The sequence below is a fragment of the Theobroma cacao genome, chromosome 9 (genome assembly GCF_000208745.1).
Source record: "Theobroma cacao cultivar B97-61/B2 chromosome 9, Criollo_cocoa_genome_V2, whole genome shotgun sequence".
NCBI lineage: Eukaryota > Viridiplantae > Streptophyta > Magnoliopsida > Malvales > Malvaceae > Theobroma > Theobroma cacao.
Window position 1 is genome coordinate 507,696 of NC_030858.1, and position 21,273 is coordinate 528,968.

Below are 21,273 nucleotides of genomic sequence, written 5' to 3' on the forward strand. Positions count from 1 at the left end.
TACGATTCTGGATTACTGAAGTTGTCAATGGAGCAAAGCAAAGGGGAATATCTACGCCAATTGTTCTCTGGGGCCATTTTCAATGTTAGCAAGCTCAGTAGAATGTCTTCCGGAAGATGGGAATGTCTCTAGAGATGCTGCAGCACTTGGGGTCAGATCGCCATTTTCAGCTACTCTTCCTTGATCTTCCAAGAACACAAAGTCTGGTTTAGTCTGGTTTGAGTAGCTTGATGGACTTGGTGGGTATTTAGTGTTTGGCGAGTCTCCTGCAACGCTAATACTATGAACACTATCATTTCCGCTTTTGGCTCCGAGTTCACTCTTTCTGAAAGTATGGGAGCTAAGGTCTCTTTGGTCGATTATTCTTGATATGATCCAAATTCTTCTCCAGAAAGGAGTTTCAGAATCAAAGCGCAACAAGACATGCCTTTGATTATACAAGAACATTGCTGCAAATATGATTAGAGCTGATATTGAGACGACCCCAGCAATGAGGAACAAGCCCCAAAAACTCTCAACACCAAGACAGTTGGGAGAAACCAAAGTGTTGGGGTCAGGACAATTGCTTTCCTTCTTGAACCATGTCTATTCAATTTGATTCATTTTATCACCTTGAGTAACATTTAGGACTGCCTTGAAAACATCTGCTACAAGAGGGGAACCTCTAGGAAAGACCTGTAAATTACAAAACAGTATCAGCACAAGAAACATCCCATATGGTTAGAGAGAAGATTAGAGATTGAGAGAGAACTCACAAAACCGAAGCCATTAGTTCTCAATTTTGGTTCGACTGCGGTATATTTGAACCAATATTTGGCGAGAAAGAGCTTCATATAAGGAATTTCGTCCAAAGTAGCAGCAACCCCACCATTGGCACTTCCTTTGGTAAAGAGATCATGAAGTTCTTCCGGGGACTGGTATTCTATGAGCTGGGATTCAGGAAATCTAAACCGACCCTTTAAGATTCCTTCGATAAAGGAGCCTTTCAGGAAACCAACCTTCTCCTCTTTCTTTAAGAGCTCCTGTATGTAAGTTACCGTAGGTTGGAGTTGTTGCACAGTTAGAAGTGAGGTCAAACTAGCCGTGTAGCTTTGGGTGAGAATGAGGACGACGAAACACCATATTATTACAAAGAATCGAGCCAAGTTACTAACCACTCTCTCCCTTGCAAGTATAATCCGAGAAGCAAAGAAAGTAAACAATCTGAAGTCAATAGTACAACTTCGTAAATAGAGAAGGTGAAAGAATTATTACGATGTGCAAACACCATGGTGGAGAAGGAGAACCAGAAGCTCGTGCCGGCTTGATGCGAAGGGGGTCCCCCGAAATCTTCATTTATTATGTGTTCTAGAACCCAGACAACAAATCCGATGAAAAGAAAAAAACAAGCACTTGTCAACCAAAGGTCCCATGTCAGAGGTTTCAAGAAAACCCATGCATTCTTCCTCCTGTTATCTCTGATCGGAACAAACATTGATACACCTGATTCAGTGTATGGTAATGTGAAGTCCACGTATTGTGACCTGTTTGCCACAATCGTTGTATCTCCTACCACTGCATCGTATGTCTGTTCATATTTGCTAAAAAATTAATGAAAATTCCTGTTAACAAACTCAACGTATAAAGAAGATAAGGAGATGTTTTACCCCATTGTACACTTGAAAGATTAAGTCATCATAAGTCCCGGCGCTCTTGCCGTCGGGTGTTGCAAAGGGAATAAACTCATAAGTAACAACATAAGGCATTGCAGCCATTACAGCATAAAAAACATCTATGCAATATCTGGTGACTGAAGCAGCTGTATGAGAATTAAAATCCCATGTTTAACAAATTCACTGAAACCACCCTTCACTGGAACCCCAATCCTCAACTTTTTCTCATTTGTTGGAATCTCCCAGCCTTTTGGAGGAGAGGTGGTAGCCCCTGGCCATATGATGGGGCCAAGATTTGGCTTATGAGTAGAATTAGTGCTTCTGTTTGCCAAATTCAATTCTTTTACAAGTCCACTTTTTGGTGTCCAAAACCCGACTCTTCTTTCCCCATTTCCATTTACGTTAACTATCTGAAAAACTGGTGATTGTAGCTGTCCATTAACAAAATTAATGTCTCCGGTAAGACCCCTGAATTTAGTGCTTGACAATGCTAGGATAAGTTGTGGACCATTTTATGAGACGCCGAGAGATTCAAGATCTGTTCCACTGCTGGAAACATTAGTTTTGTTGAAGCCGAAGTTTCCCATGCTAACATTCTCAATTGCCATGGCTAGTGCAAAAGTGGCATCATAAGCCCACGGTCCAAAAATGTTCAACTCAGCATTAATAATGGTGGGATTGTCTTGCTCGAATTTCCTTTTCCATCGAACTTTAAAATTTTCTAACTCATTTGTTCTGGGAACGTAAGTCCTTACACCTAAAACCCCTTGCATGGAATCGATGGTTGGAGGGTTTGTTAAACTCCAAAGATTAGTCATTCCATCTGTCACGATCCAAGCATAGCCTTCACTCATCATTCCAACCTCTTTCGCTATGGCAAAAAGCTTGGTGCCGAGAGATGGTGGCATGTGCACAATGAACACTCTTGTTTGTATCGTCATTAGCTTGTAAATCTCTTCCGAAATTTGGTCATCGTTAGCCGATGAAGGGATGACACTCCGGTATGGGACACGAACATTGATCCCTTGCAAGGCGTTTGTCAAGTAGGGTATAATACCCTCTCCAATTTCATCGTCTATGTAGATTGGCATAGCTTCTCTCCATCCAAAGGCTACAACAATTGCACAAATGGCTTTCACTTGAGATGAGTCATTTTGTGTAGCTCGGAAAAAGTATGGACTCCGAAGAAAGGTAAGGGAAGGACTTGTTGCCGAAAACGATATGACGGGTACCTGGGATTTGTTTCCGAGGTTGATAACAAAATTGGCCTACATTGAAGTGTACGGCCCTATGATTGCTTGCACTTGTACATTTTTTATCAAGTCAAGAGCTGTTTGTCAAGCAAACAAAATTCTGACTTAAATATAGTTGCTGTAGCTGGATAATCCTAGATTATATATGCTCTGACTACTCGTTAACTAAATCTACATGTGTCTCGTGCCAATTATATTTTTGCAATATACACATACTTCTCTATGGTAATAATGCCTATCACTCATTTTCTTTAAGTCATTTTCAAGATAAACTAGTACAAATATTTTAATAGATTTTAAGCCAAATATTCTCGATACAGCTAGTCTCGAGTTCATGGTATAAAATTATATATATATATAAAGTGAAGGCAAATTGATCAGTCACAAAATCTAAGATATAAGTTATTTAGCCCTTTTATATTATTTTATTTCAATATAATACAAGTTATTCATTTAAATTTGATTTTATATATGAAATTTTTTCAAACTTATTTTATAGAAGGAGAATTCAAACTTAATTTTTTTAAAAAAGATAAATTAATATATATATTTGAGAATCAAATAACCAAGTAAGTAAATATATATATATATTTTTTAATACCATAAATCTTTTCCACTTAAATATTTGACTTCTTTATAAGTATATCTTTCATCTACTTAAATATTTGTATTTTTAAATATTTTTTTAATTTAATCCTTCAACATCTCAATTTTATTCAATTTAATTCATGTACTATACATTTTTATTTAATTTAATATCTATGTTGTGACACAAAAAATTTTTAAACATTTTTTAATCTATCACATGGCACTGACACGCTAGCATGTCAATGTCAAGCTCGTCTTCTCAAAGAATGCTAGTTAGGGTGATGCCAATCTCGAAGAGGTGTTGGCGATTTAAGAGGCCATTTTATAGCCTCCTCTTGGGTGCATTCTTATAGCATTATCATTGAATCTGACTCTATGAGTGTTGTGTCTTGGGTGTCCGATCCTACTAAAGCTTCGTCAAGGTTGAGACAACTTATCCTTCAGATTTGCTCACTCAAAAATGCAGTTGCTAGCTGGCAGATCAGGCATATTTCAAGATCAGTAATGAGGCTGCTAACATCCTTGCCAAATTAGGGGTTGATAGAGTCCATGATTTATTACGCTTTCAGCCTTAATTGTTGTTGTGACTTTGTGCTTGCGGGGATTTTTGGGTTATTGCTTTAGTATGGAGTTGCTGCCTTTCTCAATCATGTGAAGGTAATGTCTAATCCGGGGAATGTCATGCTTTTGTCAGATTTGCAAGAGGAGTAAACATCCATGAGGGCCATGTTTCTTACTCTTGTTTATCATTTTGCCTATTTTTGTTTTGGGATGCGGTTTATTGCTAAGGAGATATGAGAACTTTTTTTGTATAGTTACAGGTTGTTTCTGACTATATTTTTGTAAGCCAGACTTCCAATAAAGTCCTACTCATTGTGTATATGGGATTTTCCCTTTTGTTAATGAAGTTTACTGTCTTTAATTTTCCAAAAAAAAAAGGTTTAAGCCTCGTCATTATTTCAATCATAGTCGAAGAAACAACTTAACTATTTGCATGCATTACACTTTACATCAGGCCTAAACCAACAATATGACTCCGTGCGACTCCTTTTCTTGTAATGGGGACAAATAGGGAATCTTGTTCTCCTGTTCTGAACTTTTCTTCCCTGTGAGTTTCTGATTTCTTTATCCTTGACTTCACTCACATATTTCTTGGTTGAAGCTTCTGCATGTGCCTTTTCCCTTCATTCAAATAATAAAGGCAAGATCAGCTTTTTCATTTTTCCTAGCAACTTTCCTTTATTCATCAACTTCTAAAACATTCACCAAATTTGATATAGAGCTCTGTGAGATGTCTTTCACTTGTTCCAAAGAAGAAACTGTGGCATCAAACCTTTCAGGTAAACTGGTAAGGACTTTCTCCACAACCTTAGCATCAGATAAAGTCTTTCTCAACAGTCGAATTTGATTTTCCAGCTTCATCACTGCATTAATGAATTCTTGCACAGTCTGATTTTCTTTCATCCTCAGAAGTTCATATTACCTTCTGAAGTTCTGTAGATGAATTGGCTTGTTTATGGCAGACCCCAAAAGTTCTTCTTCAAGTTTGTTCCAACCCTGTTTTGCTGTCTCACATCCCATAATCATGCTGAAAACGGACTCTGTAATAGCTGAGTGTATGAAGGATAAGGCTCTGAATTTCTTTGCAATATCCTCTTTATATTGCTTTACCTATGTTAGTGTGGCTTTATCTCTCAATGCTGGTACATCTGTCTCATTTTCAACTGCATTCAATAGATTGACACCTTTCAAGAATGCTTTCATTCTAATGACCCAAACAAGATAGTTAGAGCCATCAAAAATGGGTGTAGTTTGACATTTTGATGAAGAATAAACTTGTGATGAGTGAGAAAGAGGTTTTAACTGGCTCACAAATTGGTTATCTGCTTTGATATCATGTCATGAAGCTAAAAGAAGATGATAAAAATAGTATTATATACTGTTCTATAGAAAAAGGAAAAACATAGAGCAAGCTGGAGAAGGAAAGATGCTTCATTAATTACTAAACAGATAATATATATACAAGCATCATATGGTTAACAACTGTTTACAAAGTGTACAAGTGTTATTAACTAAAACATGCACTAAAACACCTTATAAACACTGGTATAATATTCTTAATAACCAGTACAATGAAGCAAAATACATAGTAAAAAACAAAATGATAAAGTTAATGCATGCTTTAACTCTAACTTGTACATCAATTTATATTCTTCATTACCGACGTTGTCAATGGAGCAAAGGGGAATATCTACACCAATTATTCTCTGGGGCCATTTGTAGTGTTACCAAGCTCAATAGACTGTCTTCCGGGAGAAGGGAATATCTCTGGAGAAGCTGTAACACTTGGGGTAATATCACCATTTTCAGCTACTCTTCGTTGATCTGCCGAGAACACAAAGTCTGGCTCTGTCTGGTTTGAGTAGCTTGATGGACTTGGTGGGCAGTTAGTGTTTGGTGAGTCTCCTGCAACGCTAATACTATGAACACTATCATTTTCGCTTTTGTCTTCGAGTTCACTTTTTCTGAAAGTATGGGAGCTAAGGTCTCTTTGGTCGAAAATTCTTGACATGATCTGAATTCTTCTCCAGAAAGGAGTTTCAGAATCAAAACGCAACAAGACATGCCTTTGCTCATAAAAAAATATTGCTACAAATATGATTAGAGCTGATATTGAGGCGACTCCAGCAATAAGGAACAAGCCCCCAAAACTCTCAACACCAAGACTGTTGGAAGAAACCAAAGTGTTGAGGTCAGGACAACTGCTTCCCTTATTGAACCAGGCCTGTTCAATTTGATTCATTTTTTCACCCTCAGTAACATTTAGGATTGCCCTGGAAACATCTGCTACAAGAGGGGAACCTCTAGGGAAGACCTATAAATTACAAAATAGTATCATCATAAAGAAACATCCCATATGGTTAGAGAGAAAATTAGAGATTAAGAGAGAACTCACAAAACCGAAGCCATCAGTTCTCAATTTTGGTTCGACTGCGGTATATTCGTCGCAATATTTGGCGAGAAAGAGCTTCATATAAGGAATTTCGTCCAAAGTAGCAACAACCCCACCATTGGCACTTCCTTTGGTAAAGAGATCATGAAGTTCTTCTGGGGACTGGTATTCTATGAGCTGGGATTCAGGAAATCTAAACTGACCCTTCAAGATTCCTTCGATAAAGGAGTCTTTCAGGAAACCAACCTTTTCCCCTTTCTTTAAGAGCTATTGTATGTCAGTTACCGTAGGTTGGAGCTGTTGCACAGTTAGAAGTGAAGTCAAACTAGCCGTGTAGCTTTGGGTGAGAATGAGGACGACGAAACACCATATTATTACCACGAATCGAGCCAAGTTACTGACAACTCTCTCCCCTGCAATTATAATCCAAGAAGCAAAGAAAGTAAACAATCTGAAGTCAATAGTACAACTTCGTAAATAGAGAAGGTGAAAGAATTAGTACGATGTGCAAACACCATGGTCGAGAAGGAGAACCAGAAACTCGTGCCAGCTTGATGCGAAGGGGGTCCCCTGAAATCTTCATTTATTCTGTGTTCTAGAACCCAAACAACAAATCCGATGAAAAGGAAAAAACAAGCACTTGTCACCCAGAGGTCCCATGTCAGAGGTTTCAAGAAAACCCATGCATTCTTCCTCCTGTTATCTCTGATCGGTACAAACATTGATACACCTGATTCAGTGTATGGTAATGTGAAGTCCACGTATTGTGACCTGTTTGCCACAATCGTTGTATCTCCTACCACCGCATCGTATGTCTGTTCATTTTTGCCAAAAAAATTAATGAAAATTCCTGTTGACAAACTCAACGTATAAAGAAGATAAGGAGATGTTTTACCCCATTGTACACTTGAAAGATTAAGTCATCATAAGTCCCGGCGCTCTTGCCATATGGTGTTGCAAAGGGAATGAACTCATAAGTAACAGCATAAGGCATTGCAGCCATTACAGCATCAAAAACATCTATGCAATATCCGGTGACTGAAGTAGCTGTATGAGAATTAGGATCCCATGTTACTTTAACAAATTCACTGAAACCACGCTTCATTGGAACCCCAATCCTCAACTTCTTCTCATTTGTTGGAATCTCCCAGCCTTTTGGAGGAGAGGTGGTATCCCCTGGCCATATGATGGGGCCAAGATTTGGCTTATGAGTAGAATTAGTGCTTCTGTTTGCCAAATTCAATTCTTTTACAAGTCCACTTTTTGGTGTCCAAAACCCGACTCTTCTTTCCCCATTTCCATTTACGTTAACAATCTGAAAAACTGGTGATTGTAGCTGTCCATTAACAAAATTAATGTCTCCAGTAAGACCCTTGAATTTAGTGCTTGACAATGCTTGGATAAGTTGTGGACCATTTTGTGAGACGCCGAGAGATTCAAGATTTGTTCCACTGCTGGAAACATTAGTTTTGTTGAAGCTGAAGTTTCCCATGCTAACATTCTCAATTGCCATGGCTAGTGCAAAAGTGGCATCATAAGCCCACGGTCCAAAAATGTTCAACTCAGCATTAATAATGGTGGGATTGTCTTGCTGGAATTTCCTTTTCCATCGAACTTTAAAATTTTCTAACTCATTTGTTCCGGGAAAGTAAGTCCTTACACCTAAAACCCCTTGCATGGAATCGATGGTTGGAGGGTCTGTTAAACTCCAAAGATTAGTCATTCCATCTGTCACGATCCAAGCATAGCCTTTACTCATCATTCCAACCTCTTTCGCTAATGCAAAAAGCCTGGTGCCGAGAAATAGTGGCATGTGCACAATGAACACTCTTGTTTGCATCGTCAATAGCTTGTAAAGCTCTTCTGAAATTTGGTCATCGCTAGCCGGTGAAGGGATGACACTCCGGTATGGGACACGAACATTGATCCCTTGCAAGGCGTCTGTCAAGTAAGGTATAATACCCTCTCCAAATTCATCGTCTATGTAGATTGGCACAGCTTCTCTCCATCCAAAGGCTACAACAATTGTACTAATGGCTTTCACTTTAGATGAGTCATTTTGTGTAGCTCGGAAAAAGTATGGACTCCGAAGGGAGGTAAGAGAAGGGCTTGTTGCCGAAAATGAAATGATTGGAACTTGAGATTTGTTTCCGAGATTGATAAGAAAATTGGCCTGCATTGAAGTGTGCGGCCCTATGATTGCTTGCACTTGTACATTTTTTATCAAGTCAAGAGCTGTTTGTCAAGCAAACAAAATTCTGACTTAAATATAGTTGCTGTAGCTGGATAATCCTAGATTATATATGCTCTGACTACTCGTTAACTAAATCTATATATGCTCTGACTACTCGTTAACTAAATCTACATATGTCTCATGCCAATTATATTTTTGCAATATACACATACTTCTCTATGGTAATAATACCTATCACTCCTTTTCTTTAAGTCATTTTCAAGATAAACTAGTACAAATATTTTAATAGATTTTAAGCCAAATATTCTCGATACAGCTAGTCTCGAGTTCATAGTATAAAAATATATATATATATATATATATAAAGTGAAGGCAAATTGATCAGTCACAAAATCTAAGATATACTATATTTAGCCCTTTTATATTATTTTATTTCAATATAATACAAGTTATTCATTTAAATTTGATTTTATATATAAAATTTTTTCAAACTTATTTTATAGAAGGAGAATTCAAACTTAATTTTTATAAAAAAGATAAATTAATATATATATATATATTTGAGAATCAAATAATCAAGTAAGTAAATATTTATATATATTTTTTAATACCGTAAATCTTTTCCACTTAAATATTTGACTTCTTTATAAGTATATCTTTCATCTACTTAAATATTTATATTTTTAAATATTTTTTTAATGTAGTCCTTCAACATCTCAATTTTATTCAATTTAATTCATGTACTATACATTTTTATTTAATTTAATCTCTATGTTGTGACACAAAAAATTTTTAAAATTTTTTTAATCTATCACATGGCACTGACACGCTAGCATGTCAATGTCACATCAACATATTAGTGCCATGTGGTACTACCACATCATCATATTAGTGCCACATGGCATGCCACATCATCATATGGGTGCCACATCATCATTGATATCAATGCTGATATCATCATTTTAACAAAAAAAATTGGATACTGTTAAAAGAGGGATTAAATTGAAAAAATTCTCAAAATCAAAATATTAAATTATTTCGATTTTGAATATAGGGATTGAATTGAACAAAATACATAAATATAGGGACTTGTTGGATGTTTTGATTAAGGTTGAAAGTTAAGATTTCTAAAAGTTTTTCATATATATCAACTTTTTTTTTCTGAAAAAAAGGAAAAGGAAAGTCACATGGAGAGAGGTGACAGAGGAAACGCGTACCAGCAGCAGCGGCGCCAATAACGTCCTTGGAGTCCCTGGGGTTCAAGACAATCCTGGTTCTGTAGGAAGCATGAGTGGCGTAAAAGTCAGAGAGGGCCATGTTGATGCAGCTCAACCCAATCTTCCCAAGCTTTGTATCCAAGTCAAGAACCACCCCCACATTAACAGGGATGCTATTGTTGTTTTGTGCAACAACCACATGCATCAACAAAACCTTGCACGAAATGACCACGAGGTAGAAAAAATGGAGGGGAGGGCTAGTTACTGCGGTAGCTTTTTGCATCTTCATTGAAGCTCTTGAGCAGGGTCTGGCCTTCACAAGAAGATACTGATATTTACACTGGATGAATAAAAGAGCCGCAATTGGAGAAATTGCATGGGTAAATTCTGAAGGATATGGTTAGCACAACTCAAGACTGAAGAGTGAATAATTAAATAATAATAAAAAACTTATCTCCTCCTCCTTACATAAGGGAGTGGGACAATGTCGATCTGATGCCTAGAGATAGAATTTGTCTTGTTTCAGTATCAATCGTTTACCTTGACCAAATCAAAATACAGACAAAAAAAAATCGACATCACCTTGTTGCTCTCAAATTAATTAGAAAAGAAATTCTGCTCCTCCAAATTTGTATCCTACGAAGATTCTATTGGAAGGGAAATAACGGTCGGTCAGAGATTGGTGGATGGCTTTTCATCAAGTTCCAATCGTATATTTTGTCAGCAGGCAGGCAAGGAAATTTGAGGCAGCTGGTGGCCCCTACTTTGGGTGTTGAATAAAAAAAAAACACAAATGAAAAACATTACATGTCCTATTGGCCATTGGGGGAATATCAGGACGACTGCCAGGAAACAAGTAACCCAAACAGTAGTCTACTACACATGTTTAGAAGAAATTTCAAGCTTTGACTTGAATAAAACATGGAGTAGTTTTGAGTTATTTAATATTGTGCCAAAAATATAAAGAGAAGTTAAACTAAAGACATGTAAAGTAACATTTTATGAAACTAAAATTACTTATCTTACCTTTGTATTTTACTAGTACATTTCAGGATTTATATTTTCCAAGTTAGGCCAATTTTTCTTTCTTTGAAAAGTTTTTGTCTTGTAAAAATGTTGAATTTGAGTAGCCTACTTAATCAATCAATTTGTGTGGCAGCAAATGTCCTTTCCTAGGATCTAATCAATGACTTAATTACTCAAAACATTACATCATACAGCTTCTTTTCCAGGAAAGTGTAAGGAAAACATGGGACTGAAAACTCGGGACTCTTAATTGATAATGAAAGGCCACAAGTAGCATTTGATTTGAGGCAAATTAAGCAATGGTTATTAAATTAATCATGACTTGGAGTATATTTGTCAATTCAAAAAAGAAAGATTCTCTACTTACTTTATACTAAAATCCTATGCTTCTCTATTAGTATAAATTAATAAAAAATAAAGTAAAATACTGTTATTCTCTTAATTTTTAATCATAATTCTAGACGAGTCTATTAATTTTCAAAATGAACATTTTATCTAAAAAGTGTAAATATTGTTAATAAAAATTATAAAATGACTAAAACACATTTTCTTTTTTTTTTCTTTCAAACAATATGATCAGTCGACGACAAGAACACCGATCAAGTTCTCCTTAGGACCCTAGAAGCTCCTCGACTTCTTTTGGCAAAAAAAAAAATTACAAAAAAAATAATATAATAATTTTTAAAATTAATAAAAAGTAAAATTATCTTTTTAATATTGTCACGTCATCAAACTAACAGAAATATTAACAGTTGATTGATGGCTAGACCTATGTGTTTAGGAGAAGATATTTTTTAAGATAAAGTATTCATTTTAAAAATTAATGAACCCGCTTGGAGTTATGACTAAAAGTAAAAGTGAGAGTATTTATCTTAAAAATTATAATAATGAAAAAGTAATAGTATTAATTAGGAAGGATATGAAGTAACTATTGCAAAAGCTTTGACCTCATGTCTTGTTAATTAATTAAGGAAACATTTTGTCTCCTGATTTTTCCAGGAAACCAAACGCCTCCCTCTTCTATCCTTGTTTTTCCTTCCTTCTTATTGCTCCATATTATTTTATTTTCTTGCACTTGCTTCACAATCATATGGCTTATTTTATGTATGCAACCACAACTCTAAACATCTTCAACTAGGATTTTATATTGTCTCTTCCATCCTCTACACCATCATAGGCAAATATATCTATATCTAAACATTTGACTCATTGATTGGTGCATGATCCCCTTACCTAAAAAGCAAAGTTTGAATCCCCTCTCTCTCAATTAAAAAAAAATTCATATATATATATATATATATATATATATATATTACCCTTATCCTTTTTCCATTTTACCCTGAGTCTAGCACCCGCTTAACCAGCTTGACTTCCAATCTTAGGGACTCACTTTGACTTTGAACAAGGAATTGATAACGACCTTTATCTTTAATAATCTCAATAATCAAGCATACTTTTCCTGAGTTGGAAAATTCGGTGTAGATGAAAAATTTGAATTAAAATTTTTCGATACTGACTCAATTTTTTAAAAGTTTTCCCCAATTTCATGATTATTTATTTAATCGAATGTACTAATCAGCCAACATATTCATCCGTTAAAAATTGGAGCAAATGTTGGCATGTTTAGAAACAACCATGCATATGTATTTGGGACCATTCTATGAGTTACTTATAGATTATCTTGATATTTTCAATCCCTAGATTTTAAATTTTTTTCTTAATCAAAGGTAAATTTTATTGAGTATCAAATGTTTGATAAGAAAGATAGCAAGAAAAGGAACAATATGTGCCTAGCCCATTGTTATTATGTAGATTTTATGTATTATTAATGAACTAAATATTTTCACATAATTAATAAAAAAAATTTAAAGGTTGAGTAGTCTAAAAAATGAATACTTATAATTCTAAAAATATATATTTTGAAATTTTTTTTAAATTTTTATCTTTACACATTTATAAAGTAATGTTATGTAATTAAATAATAATATATAAATATTATACATTGACGGTATACTAAATATACCTATAGTGCTATTTCTTGGAAGTTTTCTCAAATACAAACCTCAATATTATTTTTTTTTATATATAAAAACGTTAAGCCACCATCACTGATATTGTAACTGCTTAATTCCAGTGCAACTATCTCACGGAAGCTGACTAAGTCCAAGGTTGTTTGGGAGTGCCCACCCAAGGGTTGGTTCAAGTTCAATACCAATAGGGCAGCTAGGGGTTGTCCGACGCATCTTGGGATTGGAGGGGTTCTACGCGACGACACAAGGGCTGTCAAGCTCGTCTTCTCAAAGAATGCTAGTTAGGGTGATGCCAATCTCGAAGAGGTGTTAGCAGTTTAAGAGGCCATTTTATAGCCTCCTCCTGGGTGCATTCTTATAGCATTATCATTGAATCTGACTTTAGGAGTGTTGTGTCTTGGGTGTCCGATCCTACTAAAGCTTCGTCAAGGGTGAGACAACTTATCCTTCAGATTTGCTCACTCAAAAATGCAGTTGCTAGCTGGCAGATCAGGCATATTTCAAGATCAGTAATGAGGTTGCTGACATCCTTGCCAAATTAGGGGTTGACAGAGTCCATGATTTGTTACGCTTTCAGCCTTAATTGTTGTTGTGACTTTGTGCTTGCGGGGATTTTTAGGTTATTGCTTTAGTGTGGAGTTGCTGCCTTTCTCATTCATGTGAAGGTAATGTCTAATCCGGGGAATGTCATGCTTTTGTCAAATTTGCAAGAGGAGTAAACATCCATGAGGGCCATGTTTCTTACTCTTGTTTATCATTTTGCCTATTTTTGTTTTAGGATGCGATTTACTGCTAAGGAGATATGAGCACTTTTTTTTGTATAGTTACAGGTTGTTTCTGGCTATATTTTTGTAAGCCAGACTTCCAATAAGGTCCTGCTCATTGTGTATATGGGATTTTCCCTTTTGTTAATGAAGTTTACCATCTTTAATTTTCCAAAAAAAAAAAAAAGGTTTAAGCCTCGTCATTATTTCAGTCATAGTCGAAGAAACAACTTAACTATTTGCATGCATTACACATTACATCAGGCTTAAACCAACAATATGACTCCGTGCGACTCCTTTGCTTGTAATGGGGACAAATAGGGAATCTTGTTATCCTGTTCTAAACTTTTCTTCCCTGTGAGTTTCCTCTTTCTTTATCCTTGACTTCACTCACATATTTCTTAGTTGAAGCTTCTGCATGTGCCTTTTCCCTTCATTCAAATAGTAAAGGCAAGATCAACTTTTTCATTTTTCCTAGCAACTTTCCTTTATTCATCAACTTCTAAAACATTCACCAAATCTGATATAGAGCTCTGTGAGATGTCTTTCACTTGTTCCAAAGAAGAAACTGTGGCATCAAACCTTTTAGGTAAACTGGTAAGGACTTTCTCCACAACCTTAGCATCAGATAAAGTCTCTCTCAACAGTCGAATTGGATTTTCCAGCTTCATCACTGCATTAATGAATTCTTGCACAGTCTGACTTTCTCTCATCCTCAGAAGTTCATATTGCCTTCTGAAGTTCTGTAGATGAATTGGCTTGTTTATGGCAGACCCCAAAAGTTCTTCTTCAAGTTTGTTCCAACCCTGTTTTGCTGTCTCACATCCCATAATCAGGCTGAAAACGGACTCTGTAACAGCTGAGTGTATGAAGGATAAGGCTCTGAATTTCTTTGCAATATCCTCTTCATATTGCTTCACCTATGTTAGTGTGGCATTATCTCTCAATGCTGGTACATCTGTCTCATTTTCAACTGCATTCCATAGATTGACACCTTTCAAGAATGCTTTCATTCTAATGGCCCAAACAAGATAGTTAGAGGCATTGAAAATGGGCGTAGTTTGACATTTTGATGAAGAATAAACTTGTGATGAGTGAGAAAGAGGTTTTAATTGGCTCACAGATTGGTTATCTGCTTTGATATCATGTCATGAAGCTAAAAAAAGATGATAAAAATAGTATTATATACTGTTCTGTAGAAAAAGGAAAAACATAGAGCAAGCTGGAGAAGGAAAGATGCTTCATTAATTACTAAACAGATAATATATATATACAAGCATCATATGGTTAACAACTGTTTACAAAGTGTACAAGTGTTATTAACTAAAACATGCACTAAAACACCTTATAAACACTGGTATAATATTCTTAATAACTAGTACAATGAAGCAAAATACATAGTAAAAAACAAAATGATAAAGTTAATGCATGCTTTAACTCTAACTTGTACATCAATTTATATTCTTCATTACCGACGTTGTCACTGGAGCAAAGGGGAATATCTACACCAATTATTCTCTGGGGCCATTTGTAGTGTTACCAAGCTCAATAGAATGTCTTTCAGGAAAAGGGAATATCTCCGGAGAAGCTGTAACGCTTGGGGTAATATCACCATTTTCAGCTACTCTTCGTTGATCTGCCAAGAACACAAAGTCTGGCTCTGTTTGGTTTGAGTAGCTTGATGGACTTGGTGGGCAGTTAGTGTTTGGTGAGTCTCCTGCAACACTAATACTATGAACACTATCATTTCTGCTTTTGTCTTCGAGTTCGCTTTTTCTGAAAGTATGGGAGCTAAGGTCTTTTTGGTCGAAAATTCTTGACATGATCTGAATTCTTCTCCAGAAAGGAGTTTCAGAATCAAAATGCAACAAGACATGCCTTTGCTCATAAAAAAATATTGCTGCAAATATGATTAGAGCTGATATTGAGGCGACTCCAGCAATAAGGAACAAGCCCCCAAAACTCTCAACACCAAGACTGTTGGAAGAAACCAAAGTGTTGAGGTCAGGACAACTGCTTCCCTTATTGAACCAGGCCTGTTCAATTTGATTCATTTTTTCACCCTCAGTAACATTTAGGACTGCCCTAGAAACATCTGCTACAAGAGGGGAACCTCTAGGGAAGACCTATAAATTGCAAAATAGTATAATCACAAAGAAACATCCCATATGGTTAGAGAAAAGATTAGAGATTGAGAGAGAACTCACAAAACCGAAGCCATCAGTTCTCAATTTTGGTTCGACTGCGGTATATTCGTAGCAATATTTGGCGAGAAAGAGCTTCATATAAGGAATTTCGTCCAAAGTAGCAACAACCCCACCATTGGCACTTCCTTTGGTAAAGAGATCATGAAGTTCTTCCGGGGACTGGTATTCTATGAGCTGGGATTCAGGAAATCTAAACTGACCCTTCAAGATTCCTTCGATAAAGGAGTCTTTCAGGAAACCAACCTTTTCCCCTTTCTTTAAGAGCTCTTGTATGTCAGTTACCGTAGGTTGGAGCTGTTGCACAGTTAGAAGTGAAGTCAAACTAGCCGTGTAGCTTTGGGTGAGAATGAGGACGACGAAACACCATATTATTACCACGAATCGAGCCAAGTTACTGACAACTCTCTCCCCTGCAATTACAATCCAAGAAGCAAAGAAAGTAAACAATCTGAAGTAAATAGTACAACTTCGTAAATAGAGAAGGTGAAAGAATTATTACGATGTGCAAACACCATGGTCGAGAAGGAGAACCAGAAACTCGTGCCAGCTTGATGCGAAGGGGGTCCCCTGAAATCTTCATTTATTCTGTGTTCTAGAACCCAAACAACAAATCCGATGAAAAGGAAAAAGCAAGCACTTGTCATCCAGAGGTCCCATGTCAGAGGTTTCAAGAAAACCCATGCATTCTTCCTCCTGTTATCTCTGATCGGTACAAACATTGATACACCTGATTCAGTGTATGGTAATGTGAAGTCCACGTACTGTGACCTGTTTGCCACAATCGTTGTATCTCCTACCACCGCATCGTATGTCTGTTCATTTTTGCCAAAAAAATTAATGAAAATTCCTGTTGACAAACTCAACGTATAAAGAAGATAAGGAGATGTTTTACCCCATTGTACACTTGAAAGATTAAGTCATCATAAGTCCCGGCGCTCTTGCCATCTGGTGTTGTAAAGGGAATGAACTCATAAGTAACAGCATAAGGCATTGCAGCCATTACAGCATAAAAAACATCTATGCAATATCTGGTGACTGAAGCAGCTGTATGAGAATTAAAATCCCATGTTTAACAAATTCACTGAAACCACCCTTCATTGGAACCCCAATCCTCAACTTCTTCTCATTTGTTGGAATCTCCCAGCCTTTTGGAGGAGAGGTGGTATCCCCTGGCCATATGATGGGGCCAAGATTTGGCTTATGAGTAGAATTAGTGCTTCTGTTTGCCAAATTCAATTCTTTTACAAGTCCACTTTTTGGTGTCCAAAACCCGACTCTTCTTTCCCCATTTCCATTTACGTTAACAATCTGAAAAACTGGTGATTGTAGCTGTCCATTAACAAAATTAATGTCTCCAGTAAGACCCTTGAATTTAGTGCTTGACAATGCTTGGATAAGTTGTGGACCATTTTGCGAGACGCCGAGAGATTCAAGATCTGTTCCACTGCTAGAAACATTAGTTTTGTTGAAGCTGAAGTTTCCCATGCTAACATTCTCAATTGCCATGGCTAGTGCAAAAGTGGCATCATAAGCCCACGGTCCAAAAATGTTCAACTCAGCATTAATAATGGTGGGATTGTCTTGCTGGAATTTCCTTTTCCATCGAACTTTAAAATTTTCTAACTCATTTGTTCCGGGAACGTAAGTCCTTACACCTAAAACCCCTTGCATGGAATCGATGGTTGGAGGGTCTGTTAAACTCCAAAGATTAGTCATTCCATCTGTCACGATCCAAGCATAACCTTCACTCATCATTCCAACCTCTTTCGCTAAGGCAAAAAGCCTGGTGCCGAGAGATGGTGGCATATGCACAATGAACACTCTTGTTTGCATCGTCAATAGCTTGTAAAGCTCTTTTGAAATTTGGTCATCGCTAGCTGGTGAAGGGATGACACTTTGGTATGGGACACGAACATTGATCCCTTGCAAGGCGTCTGTCAAGTAAGGTATAATACCCTCTCCAAATTCATCGTCTATGTAGATTGGCACAACTTCTCTCCATCCAAAGGCTACAACAATTGCACTAATGGCTTTCACTTGAGATGAGTCATTTTGTGTAGCTCGGAAAAAGTATGGACTTCGAAGGGAGGTAAGAGAAGGGCTTGTTGCCGAAAATGAAATGATGGGAACTTGAGATTTGTTTCCGAGATTGATAAGAAAATTGGCCTGCATTGAAGTTTGCGGCCCTATGATTGCTTGCACTTGTACATTTTTTATCAAGTCAAGAGCTGTGTGCCAAGCAAACAAAATTCTGACTTCAATATAGTTGCTGTAGCTGAATAATCCTATATTATGTATGCTCTGTCTACTCGCTCTATTTTTTCAATATGCACATACTTCCCTTTCCGTAAGTCATTTTCAAGATAAACTAGTAGAAATATTTTAATAGGTTTCAAATCAAATATTCTCGATACAGCTAGCCTCGAGTTCATAGTCCAATGTTTATAACTTTTTTTATATAAAAATTGAAGGCAAATTTTCAGTTACATAATCTAAGACATTAATATATGTATTTTTTTTTTTAAAAAAAATTCCTTTTTCAAAATCTTAGCTGTCTTTGTTTAACCCATTTTTCTCTCATATTTAAATAAGCTCTAATAGTGGAAACTAGAAAATTTTGAGAGGAAAACAGTCTTCTTCTTTATTAGGAAGAGAAGGGGCTAAGAGGGTTGTCAAAATTCTGATTGTTGGTGTCTATACATAAACATTTATACACATTTTAAGTAGAGTATATGTTTTGGCTTTTAAATAATGTTAATGAAGTTAACCGTTCACTGAACAGTCAATCATTTGATATTCTTGTTTCGTGTTAAACTAGGCAGAAGGAGGATCTGAAGAGAACTATATATCTACAATTTTCCGAGTCACGATCTTCCCTCCTCTTTTGAAAGAAAATAAAGAGATTGTCAAATTTGTTATGTCTTAGAGACATATGGTTTTCATTACAAATTGCACAGATAACTCCTAATCTCCGATGCATTATTATCAACATTTTATGATAGTTTATTTGTTTGGAGCATTGGATTAAACAGGTAAAACAAAATAAAAATACCACGCCATCATTGGTCATGTAAGAAGCTAACCATTAACAGAAAATTTAAGAGAAATGATTCAAAATAAGTTAAAAGAGGAGAATAAAACAAAAAAGAGAGAAACAATTCTGGTTCGGCCCATTGATTGTTATCTTTTTTATCAGACGAGTTAAAGTTCAAAATTCGAATTTATTTTTTCTATGAAAAAGAAAAGGAGGGTAAGGAGAGAGGTGAAAGAGGAAACACGTACCAGCAGCAGCGGCGCCAATAACGCCCTTGGAGTCCCTGGGGTTTAAGACAAGCCTGGTTCTGTAGGAAGCATGAGTGGCGTAAAAGTCAGAGAGGGCCATGTTGATGCAGCTCAACCCAGTCTTGCCAAGCTTTGTGTCCAAGTCAAGAACCACCCCCACATTAACTGGGATGCTACTGCTGTTTTGTGCAACAACCACGTGCATCAGCCAAATCCTGCACCAAATGATCACAAGGCAGAAAAAATGGAGAAGAGGGCTGGTTACTGTGGTAGCTTTCTGCATCTTTAATGTAAACTTTTGAGCACGGTCGGGTCTTCACAAGAAGATGTTGATATTTAAAGTGGATGAAAAGTAAGACTAGAAGAGCCACAATTGAAGAAATTGCATGGGAAGAATCCCAGTGGATTAGAAACCCTGCAGGGAATTAACCCTTTCGATCTTCTCCTTTGACTTTGGCAGTTTCATTGCACGGAATTTTCTTGCTATTCTATACTTTAATGCTAGAACTAAAAGTTTATGCAAGTGAGGTGTAAAGGATAAGTACATATTTCTTGTTAATTCACTTTCCTTGGGGGGTAGCATGGATAGTTTAGAGGCATGACTGTCTGGTTAGCAGCACCAACTCAAGACTGAAGAGTGAATAATTAAATAAATAAAATGAAAACGTAGCTCCAACCTCCTCAGTTAAAGGAGTGGGACATGGGGGACATGTCGATCTGATGCCTAAAGATAGGATTTGTCTTATTTTATTATCGATGGTTTACCTTGACCAAATCAAACTATACACAAAAAAGTCAGACATCGAAGTTGTTTAGTTTAATTTGTCAATTTCCAATTGGTGGATGGCTTTCTTCAATTGCCAATCATTTATTTAATTTGTCAAACAGGCAGGCTAGGAAAATTGAGGCAGCTGGTGGCCCCCTTCTTTGGCTGTTAGAAGGAAAAAACATTACATATCCTATTGGCCATAGGGAAAATATTAGGAAGATTGTCAGTATTAAATCTTGTATAGTAGTATTCCACTACTCATAATTAGAAGAAATTTCAAATTTTAACTGGAATAAACATGGAGTAGTTTTGATTTTGATAAGTTGTGTAGCAGCAAATGTCTTTTTCTAGGATCGAATCCGTTGACTTACTTAAAGCATTACATCATGCAGCTTCTTTTCCAGGAAGCTGTAGGGAAAACTCGGACTGTTAATTGATAACGAAAGCCAAAACTAGAGTCATTAAATTAATCATGAATTAGAGTATATATCTCAGTTTAAAATAGAAAGATTCTCTACTTACTTTTTACTGAAATCCTCATCAACCAAATTCTCTGCTTCTTCATTAACACAAATTAATAAAAAGTTAGATAAAAAATTGGATGAAAGTGAGTATGATAAGAAGGATGAAGTAGTAACTATTGCAAAAGCTTTGACCATTTTTTGTTAATTAAGGAAACATCTTGTCTCCAACCTTTTCCAGGAAACCAAATGCCTCCCACATATATATAGCTCTGAATGCAATAATATTTTAATTTCCTGCACTTCCTTCGTAATCAGATGGTTCATGTTATGTGATTTCTGAAGAAGAAGAATGAGTCAACGAAAATAGAGCAAGAGAGCAACCAGAATTCTAAACAACTTCAACTTGGATTTTATATGTTCACTTCCATCCTCTTCACCGTCATAGACAACCGTATTACCCTTTTCTTTTTTCCTTTTCTCCCTGAGTTCAACCTATGCTTAAACAGCTTGACTTTCTGAATTGAACAGGAAATTAAATTGAATTTGCTGATGAGGGGCTCAATTTGAATTCAAGTATTTTGAAAATTAGTGAGAGAAATTCAAAGTCATGGTATCGGTTGGCATTAATACATAACTTCATGTTGTAATTGATTAACACCTTTATCTTTAATAATCTTAGTTCAAGCAAACTTTCCCTGAGTTGAAAATGAGAAACTTGAATTAAAATTCTTCCATGCTGACTCAGTTCTTTTAAAAGTTTTTCCCCAATTTTCTGATTGTTTGTCTAATTGAGTGTACTAATCAGCCAACATATTCAACTATTAAAAATTGGTGCAAATGTAAGCATATTTAGCAACTACCATGCATATGTATT

General features: G+C 36.3%; 3 pseudogenes; all 3 read right to left on the bottom strand.

Moving 5' to 3' along the window:
• On the bottom strand, positions 52–4,957 carry LOC18587651 (annotated as a pseudogene).
• On the bottom strand, positions 5,482–10,263 carry LOC18507111 (annotated as a pseudogene).
• LOC18587653 lies at positions 15,007–19,512 on the bottom strand (annotated as a pseudogene).